Below are 10153 nucleotides of genomic sequence, written 5' to 3'. Positions count from 1 at the left end.
AGAGCTGACAGATGACACTAAACTGGGGAGCAGAATGTAAGCAGAAGCTGCAGGACCGAGACTTGTCTAGTCTGGAGAAGGGGGGACACCTAACAGCAGCTATCCAGTACTAACAGGGAGGCTGTTAAGAAGATGGAGCCTCACACTGGTGCATCACGGGAATACGAGAAACTACAACTAAAAATTCAAACGAGATTCAGACCAAGTATAAGATGAATCTTTTTCACTATGACAGTCAAGCAATGGAGGAGGTTACCCAGAGAGGTTGTACGGTCTCCGTCTTCACCGATCTACAAGACCTGACTGGATAAAGTCCTAAGCAACCTGGTCTGATCTCACAGCTGGCCCTGCTTTGATGAACCTTTGGGTCTCTTCCAACCTGAAGTATCCTATAATCCCATCATTTTTTATAAACCGTGTGTTATTTTATATCCTCTCCCTGGAAATTTCCCTAAAGATGGATGAGAGGAGACTTACACATCACCTGGATCTTTCTCTTCAATAAACCTGGTCTCTTCCCTTTTCTCCTACCGCCAACTTTGAAAGAGAAGATCTACATCTACAGATCAGAGCAATTTAGAAGAGGAAAAAGAAGCACTGCAAAAACAACCATCTGTCTGCCTGATTTTGACTTGAAATTAGGGGCTGCATATATTCAAGTAACTAAAACCAACCAAGGACATTGCCACTGAGATCAAATACTGTAGTCCCACTCATATGCACATTTCTTGTTTCCTTCAAGATAGAGTGGCTGCATCCATACTGCTTACTGGAAACAACCCACTGATCCACACCATGTTCACACACTTTCTAGAAGAATGCTAATTGGAATGCTAACATGGAAATCCATACCACAAAATATGTTAACAGATAAGCAGGGCCTTTGGCCAGAGCTCAAGTTGGTGCCATGGCCCTCTTCTATTTACTCAGACTGACTGCTCCAATGGAGTCACATATTTCTCCACGTATCTACAATGGATTCAAAAAATGAAGTACGACAAGTAAAGATCAAGTTTAAAAAAAAAAAAAGAAAAAAAAAAAAAGTAGAGCAGTAAATACTGTCTTAAAGGGCGATAACAGCAGCATCACATTTTCTGTTCACCAACAACTCATAATAGTGTGATAACACTATGAGAAGCATTACTTTTATACGGTTCACCTCATTCAGTTCATTTCACTATTATAATACACAGGTTTCATCTTAAATTCACCCTTATGGAATCCTGCCATGTTCTATTTGCCTTTCCCATTATACCCTTCACACCCACTGAAATAATCTCAAAAACTTTTCCCTCGTATGTCCATCAGTACTCAGTCACCACTAGACCAGTAATACCATTTCCTGTCTGTCCTGCATTACATGAGCCTATCTTCATGCAAGTCAACATATTTTTGCAGGTCAGCCAGTTTTACAGAGCCTTTAACGCCAAACGTGCAAAAGCATCAACTATGTCCCTTCATTTTACCTTAATGAGGTGTCAATGAAAACACAACATGCAACTGGAATGAAAGAACTTTGTCCAGCTCCTGCAGACCTCTAAAAATAAATGTATTTGGCAGCAGTTTTCAACGATATAACCTTTAACAAATATTTTAGCCACTTTCCAGTTCCACATGACAGGTGTTTTTCAGGCAAACATTACATGCTGGTATAGCACATAGAGGGATGGCAAGGTGCTGTTAGGGAATGCAGGACTTTATTCTGCTCATTATGAAAGATATCACTGAAACACATCAGATTTGGGACAGAAAAAGCAGCAACTAAATATTATTGCCTAATATTATGCACAGAAGGAAAATAATAAAATGCCCTGGATGCTGAATTACTCAATAAGGCTTCAGCTGTGGCACAGCTATCCAGCAGGTGCTCAGGTGACTGAGAAGAGTGAGGTACCTTGCTCGCGCAATCACTCTTAGTTACACATATATACATCATCTGCTAAAAACTTCCACCATCCATTTCATGATAGTGTGTCATGCTTAGAGGACATTGGTCTTGACACTCCAGAAATTATATTTGCTAGGTAACATTCTATCAGTGTCATTGCCATTCCCAAAAGATAGATTAGATTAAGAAGTTTATTGAGATATTTTTATTCATTTACCAGAGATTTCTATTTAACATATACACACCGAGGTGTGATGCAGCACAGCACTGAACAGGGACCTTTGCAAAACCACAACCATGTCATGGGCCTAAAAGCTTACATTCCTATCTTCTGGTATTCATGTGCTGGATACAGCCCCTGCTGGTCAATCACTGGGCTCTCCTTCTCCAGTATCAATAATTTGACAGGGTTCTACTTAGCATTCCTGCTAGGGAATGGAATCGATTTTTTTTCTAAGTCTCCAGACTCACGAAGAATGGTATTTTTCACAAGACCAGACTTGCACGAGGCTCTGGCTTTTTTGTTTTTACTGAAGGTGTAATTATTGACAGATTATGAAGACAGACTATTTGATTTGGGCAAAGCTATCAGTGATGACTGCCTTTTATAGGTAAGGGATTATAAACATACCTATATAAACACCATGAATGTGGTTATCCTAAGAAAGCTATGCTCTGTTTCAGTGCATAAGCCCCACATATCTGTGATTTTTAAGAAACTCGGTTCTGTTGTTTTAACAACACTTAAACTAGTAGGTTTTGTTGGCATCAGAGATTATGCAATTTCAAACTCTCAATTGACATAGCTATCTCAGCAAATGTATTTACTGGAAATATATTCTGAGACACACAGATTCTTACCTAGAATACAATGGGCAATGCAACAGTAATCCGGGCAAGAATATAATCAAGAAAACAAAAAGTTAGAGAAAAAATTGCCCTATGCAGCAAATCAAACAATACTGCAAACAGTTCTCCAAGACGCTGGACACTGTTTCTGCAAGCTGAGTCTTAAATATATCTTAGGTTATGGGTGACAAGGGATCTTAAAGTATTAAACCTACATATTCAGAAACTACCTCAGATGAAATTATGCCATTATCACTGCCTTTATTTTCTTTGCTAGCACACTGTGAATTTCCCTCCAATAAGCACTTGAGTAAGTGCTCTGGAGTGAATGAATGAATTACTGACTGAGCTGTCAGACTGTGAAAGCTGTCCTAAAAGTGTGAATATAAAGCTGTTCATTTACTGGTTTTGACATAAATAATAATCAGGTTAAGCACTGAAGCATATGAAGGATCAAAACAACATAATGACAGGCTATCAAAACAGTCACAGCATTCCAAAACCGCCTCATAGATCGGAATACAGGAGCTGAAAGAATGAATACATGTAAGTGTTTTTAATCATCGTACAACAATGCTTTAATCCAAACAGAAGCTCCATACTTAGAAGGGAATTAGCTTTGGTGATGAACATTTACAATGGCCAGGAAGACCTTTCCTGTATGAGGAGGGAGCAGTACAGATGAAACCAGTATTTATGTGAGGGTAATAATGGTGTAGAAGTCAAAAGTAGGCCAAGAGGGGGGAAAACGGCAAAAACTAAGGAATGTCATGCTTATTAAAAGGTTAGTGAGAAAATGTCCTGTTATGTCTGGTATTGTCATTCCATACTTTTAGGACTCTCCTGCTTCGCAGCTGCTTGGGCAGACATGTCTTAAAAACCAAAACAAACAAAAAAAATTACAGGAGAGAAAAGCACACTGACTACACCCACTCAATGAGCAAACTATATGAAGATTTCTACTTTAATAGACTTTAGCCTGTAAGACCAAATCAATAGCTCTAGAAATGTCCATGAAATGACTATGAGAAAGAGTGGGAAATGTCATGTTTGCATTTCCTAAATAATACACAAACCAAGGGAATTTGGTTTTATGCCTCTTCAATTTTGATGAGTCTTTTCACCTTTCCATTGCCCCTAGCATTTCCATAACCTGGAAACTGAATCAAACTGATCTGAAGGAACTTTCTTTGATTATGTTAGGTGGATAGAAGATAGCAAGTATCTGCTAAATTTGATCACATCACCCTCATCCAATATCTTTCTTTGATAAACTGACTTTCTTTGATAAATTAACTCATATCCTATCAGAAATGCTGTAGATCTAATCTCTCTGGACTTGACAAGCATTGAAATTCCTCTCTAATTAATAATCAATTGATTATTAGTTTTACTTCCTGAACAGTTAATAATTAAGACTAATTATTAATTATTTGTATATGATATTAGACAATTAATATTAAGCATGGTTAATAATATTTTACTATTAATTAGAACAGATGGTTACCCATTTAACAGGAAAACAGAGGGATTAATAAAATAAATATAAAAGACAGGGGGGCAGAAAATATTGAAACTGAGACAAGTACTGATGACATAGGATATACAGGGATTACCAACAGAGTTCTCTGAGTATTACTCTTATTTTCATATTGTCACTAATAAGCTTGTCACAGAAAGGAAAAAGTGAGAGATGTGCCAATTAAATTTGGTGCAACATGTTAGGAAACTTTACTTATGCAAAAAAAAGATACAGAATAGCATAAAGGAAGAACTGAATGATCTTGAGCACTAGAACAGAAAGTATGGGATAAAGGAAAACATGAAAGGTTATATATTTCAGAGCTAAAAAGAATTATTATTCATTAGAAGCTGGTTCATCCTATACCGGAAACTACATAAGAAGGAAAAAGATGTGAGTTTACTAAGTAATCGTTGGAGAACTGTGTGACAGCAGTGTTATGTGCATATGAAAACAGACAGAAGTGGAATGTGTAAGAGACATTTCCAAGACAGAACTGGGGAAAAATTAAGAGCTGCACTACTGTGACTAGATCTGTAGCACTCTACCATCCATGGTCAAACCATTAATCAGACTCGGGGAAGGGGTAGCAGAAAGATCTGGGGAAGAGAGGCTTTTTAGCTCTTGAGGAGCAAACTGACAGCACAAATTCCTAATGCAGGAACTAGGACTAAAGAAAATCTCTTCAACTTAAATGTGATTAGATTAGATGATTCTTGAAGTGGAATTGGATTCTTGAACTGGATTCAATGATTTGAAGACGTACATCATTCCTGTGTTCCTAACCACTTTGACTATGGCATTATCTGTTATTCAGGTTCAAGTATATAAAAACCTACTGAAGTGGCTGTGCAGAGCTGCAGTAAAATAGTCCAGAGGTTGCCACCATATGGGCTCATGCTGTGAAGATGGAAATAGAGAAACTTATTGTGCATCTATGGATGAAAAGGGGAAGCTATTCAACTGGGGAAAATGGAACAGGCAATATTAGAATAGTATTTTATATTTCTGCATATCTGCAGAGATAAAGAGAATTGTATTTTATTGATTACATGTCTATAGGTTGGCAAACGTATCTTCTGAGGAGCCCTTTTGTGATGCTGTTCTTACGTTCTTCTGTATGAGGATTCAAAACACAAAGTTGCTGAGTCATAAAACAAAATAGATCAGGAGCTCTCTAATAAGTATTGAATATTCTGGTAATTTCAGTGCACACACAGGAACTCCTCTGTGTTGGCTAGTGGAAAAGCAGTGAATGTCTCCTAGATTCAGGAAGCTGGAGATGTTTTTTTTCAATTTTCTTGACAAGAATTTTGGAGGCAAATACACTGAAAAATCACATTTCCCTCTTCTTCAGACTTGATTTTATGTGTATCAGGTCTAAAGTGGTAATGGATCATTGGGAATGGTCAACTTTGCAAATACATGTAAACTGAGCACAATGATGCGTTTCAGAATAATTTGAGGAAAAATACAGTTTATCAGATAAAAAAGCTGTTGTTTTGATTACAAACGTGAGTATCTCTGTAATTTGCTTAAAGTTTTCCATCTTCTGGAACTTTAGTTTGCATCTCTAAAGGATTCTAGTTGAAGAACTGACAGATGAACTGTCTGACTTCACACAGGACATGCTAAATGTAAGAGCACAACCCAACCCACCTTTACTGATTTGTCTACTTAAATAATGGTCTCTATCTCACCTGAAGCTTTAATTTCAGAGTTTAAACTCTAACACTCTTGGAATATTCAGCCAGTGATGTAGACCAGAGTTCTGGTTCTCCATGCTGATAGAGAAAATTCAGGAATCGAATTCTGAGCAAGACCAGTTCATGTGGACTGAAAAACAGCCTTTGTTAAACACACTAGTCTACAAATTCTTCCATACCCAGAGAAGGAGGCAATTTATGTAAATGAAATGGGCTATATAATAAAGAATGTTGGAATACAGAAAGCAAGCAATAGATAAAAAAGATTTTCTAGTTAAAAAAAAAAAAAAAAAAAGATACTAGATCCTGTAACACATACATTTTTGAGGTGTTAAAATAACTTCTGAAAAGCAGTGTTTTGTGCTTGTTCAGCCCTCCATCTCTAAACTACTATTTTTATGTGAACAGAGCTTAGGCCAGGTTTGTTTTCTTTCCAGTATGCTTGGCCAAAGCTCCCTAAGCTAAAGAAATGCAGGTAACATACTGTGCTTCCCAATTATACAAGAAACATGTAGAGCTTTCTACTGGCCATTCAAATCATAGCAAAACTGCAGCAGGGCAGCCATAATTTGATCTTCAATATTTTACAATTATTAATACTAGATTATGCATATATATTTTTGCAGGTAATATGCACTTGGCTGCTCAAGTAATACATTTTCAGAAATACTGAAGATGAATATTAACTGTCACATTTCGCCAGCTCTTGGATTTATCCTCGCGTGCACCTTATTGAGGAAACAAATAATTTTTAAACTTTGGATAACAAACTACATTAAAAAGAGAGATATTACATTTTAAAAAGAGATATTGATAGAATATATAGAGATGGGAAAAGAGGTGCCATACATTGTAAACAGTCTGCATTAACTTCATCCCATTTAGTCAGTATCAGTTTGCTAAGGTATAAAGTGATGGAAAAAATAGTTTGGTTTGAACTGATTTTCATTCACTTATAAAACTGCCTCTTGGGGTAAGCAAGTGAGTACCTGCAAACTTATGTTTGCAGAGCAAGTGGGAATCTGTTAGAAATTACATCTAGATAAGGTGTGTGAGCTGTGTAGTGAAATGCCATGGAACATTTGTTTTTAATACAGAAAGAGTTGGACATGACAGTAATTCTTGGACAGGTGACTTCCTGCCAGTAAAAATGTTTTCTAAATTTTTATTGAAGTGCTTTCCAATTCCTGCAAAATAGTTATTCTGAGGTACAAAAATCAATTCTGACATACACATTTTTAACATTTACTTTAATGCTTCTTTTGTAAAAAGAAAAGCAGCAACATGGGCATGCACATCTTTTAAAAACTCCAAAAGCCTAGGATCTTTTCCCTGGATATACTGAGTTGTGGATGCTTAGAGGAAAGCTATGTGGTGCAAGCCATGTGTGGATTGGTTCTTCCTGTGGTATAACAATGTCTGGCAAACAAGAGAAAGATGGTAGCCACACCATCCTGTGAATAACCACTGATAAGATGTAATCATGAATTTGTATCTTTTCCAGAATGCATACAAATATTCATCTTCCACAGAGAACCCCTACTCCCCCTAACAACCCCCCCTCCCATACACATACACACAAAATGAGCAATTTGTGTCATGTTTGATAAAGAAAATGCCTCTTTCATTATGAAATGTGACTGCAATTACACCGTAATTGTATTACCATAGTTTTCTTAATAATTTTAGTCTTACAGAAATGTTTGAGAGAGTAATAAATGGAAAATTGAAAAATTGCCTCCCTTCATCTGAGACAGAGAGTTTATCAGTGTTGAGGCTGCCTGTTTAGAGCAGAGGCACTTAAAATCTCCAGCAGTAATGTGGCCTATTACACTTTAGTAGAGAAAAATTCTAGGTCAGATCCAAAAATTCCATAATTGCCTCCAGCAGATCACTGAGTGAACAAGACCAAACTGAAAGGCATTCATTTCTTAGCCATGCAGGGACTTATCACCAAAGACATTCAGTCGGTCTTGTCCAGATTTGAACTAATACTTGGAAAAATGAAGCATAGCAAAAAGGGTTACTCAAATAAGGACAACATTTGAATGTACTTTGTGCATTACCTAAATTATTCCTGCTAATTGAAGTTTTACAAAAGTAACATAAAAGGAAAAAAATATCTTCAGTCATAAAACTTCAAAATTTATCATTCAAACTAAAATACAGTCTTCTTTCCAAGCATTCGTCTTCTCCTTCTCACCCAAGAGACCTACGTGAGAGAAAGGAGTCCCTTTCCTCTTGCCTTCCCTTCAAAGTATGGCCAAAGCTTCTTTGATCATGAGGTCAAAACAGATTGTTTTTAGAACAACCTCAGGAACTATAGAACAACTCTCAGGAGTTCCTGAGAAAGCATTTCATCCAAGGAGAAAGCATTTTGTGTTGCTGCCCCAAGTATTAACAGAAATGTTTCCAACAGTAATTGCACAGTAATACTTTATGCTTGCATTTACATTGTTCATATTTACTATTTACACTTTATAATTTCTTGGTCAAAAATGGCAAAAATATAGGCCATTTTTTCTTACAGGATATCACACCTATCATCAAAAATCTGTATTATAGAGTGTATCTGTAAATGTTCAGTACTCAGCCATTCCCATGAGAGCCGACGTTTTGAGATTTCCGAAAATCAATGCCAATGAACTCAACTACATAAACATGGATTAAGGACCATGGCTTTGAACCCCTGTGGGAGGTCATCTTTGCAGATCTTTGCAGTAAGAAAACTGTAAACAGTTTTTACTTGTTTTGTTTTGCCACAACTAAACTTCTGTTTGATTCTGTCTGAAACTTGCAGTGAATGACTTCAGGGTTTGTTTTGCAGTCGATACATTCACAGCTGGGAGTCATTCATTCAGACTGTGGTTAACATTCAGAAGATGCTAAAAGTGGTTTAAAACAAAAGTTTGGCTCTAGGTATAGTCTCAGTGTTTTACAAAGACACCTCAGACAGGATTTAGGCAGACAGGCAATCCTGGCAGCTCATCTGCATCATGAAGTGGAGTGTAGCACAGTGATCCCTAAACCAGCAGAGATCCAAACCACAAGTTCACAAAGAACAGGAGAGTGCTGCATAGAAGTAGCTCAAGCTGCACTGTTGTTTGCATTATTAACTTTGCATGCTGCCAGGAACAGTGTTTCCTCCCCACCCACTCATCACTTTTCTGTCTAGAATTTTCACAAGCCAGCTTTGTACTCACAAACATAAAAATGTTTGAAATCAAACAGAAAATTACAGTTCAGGTGTCTCATGCCTATGTATTACCCCCCGGTTTCTAAATTGTTCTATTTTTACCGTCTGGTGTTTTAAAAGCATCCCTCCCACCCTGAATAAGTCGTGCAAGGCTGTGGCACAAACCAACAGTCTAGAGGCCCCTCTACAACACCAGAATAGGCTGGGCACATCTATCTCACTCTCAACCCATCAACATTCACCCGATACATTTAAGTTTTGGTATCTGTCAGCTTCACTGAAAGAAGTGTGCAAGTGTGCCACTGTTTTGGAAGGGGAAGGATACCACCTGCACAAAGTGAAGAGTGAACTAAAAGAGGTCACAAGGAAGAGGAAAGTTGGGGTCTCTACAGACCTGATTTTTCTGAAAAAGCAGGCATGCCTTTAAAGTTTAATTCCAAGAGTTTTCTTGTCTGAAGACTCCCAAGTGCAAGAAGGTGCCCTACTCCAATCCACCAGTCAGAGAACCAAAAGAATCAGACATCCGGGGTGAACACATTTTGAAAATCCCTCCTTCCATTACTGGCTCCTATCAGTGCTGCTCTGTGATATCTAGCTCTTCCCGCATACAATATGAGGACTCTAAATTTTTGATTCACAGCCACAGATTTGATGGCTTAAGGGATGCTAAGGGTATATCTGCTCCACAGAGTGAAGATGATCCACTGATCCCAGAGCTGGCTGCACAGAGAGGAGCATGTCTCAGAGACAGGGAAGCACAGTATAACCTTTTCCTAGAACCCAGGAAGAGCAGTCACACTAGCACTGAGCTAGTATCATGCAAGCTAGCAAACCCTTCCTTTCAGTATGTATCATAAGCTTGACTGCAGCGTCAGGCTGGTATAACTGAACAGTGTGCAGCTGCAATATTGCTGGTCATAATTACATTATGTATTTCAGCACTTCACTCTACTCCAGGTTGCCCAATCCAACTGGTCGTATTTGGCAAGCAG

Source organism: Anas platyrhynchos, chromosome 4 (assembly GCF_047663525.1).
Source record: "Anas platyrhynchos isolate ZD024472 breed Pekin duck chromosome 4, IASCAAS_PekinDuck_T2T, whole genome shotgun sequence".
Classification (NCBI taxonomy): Eukaryota; Metazoa; Chordata; class Aves; order Anseriformes; family Anatidae; genus Anas; species Anas platyrhynchos.
The sequence above is the reverse complement of the archived record's forward strand: the minus strand, read 5'-3'. Positions refer to the sequence as shown.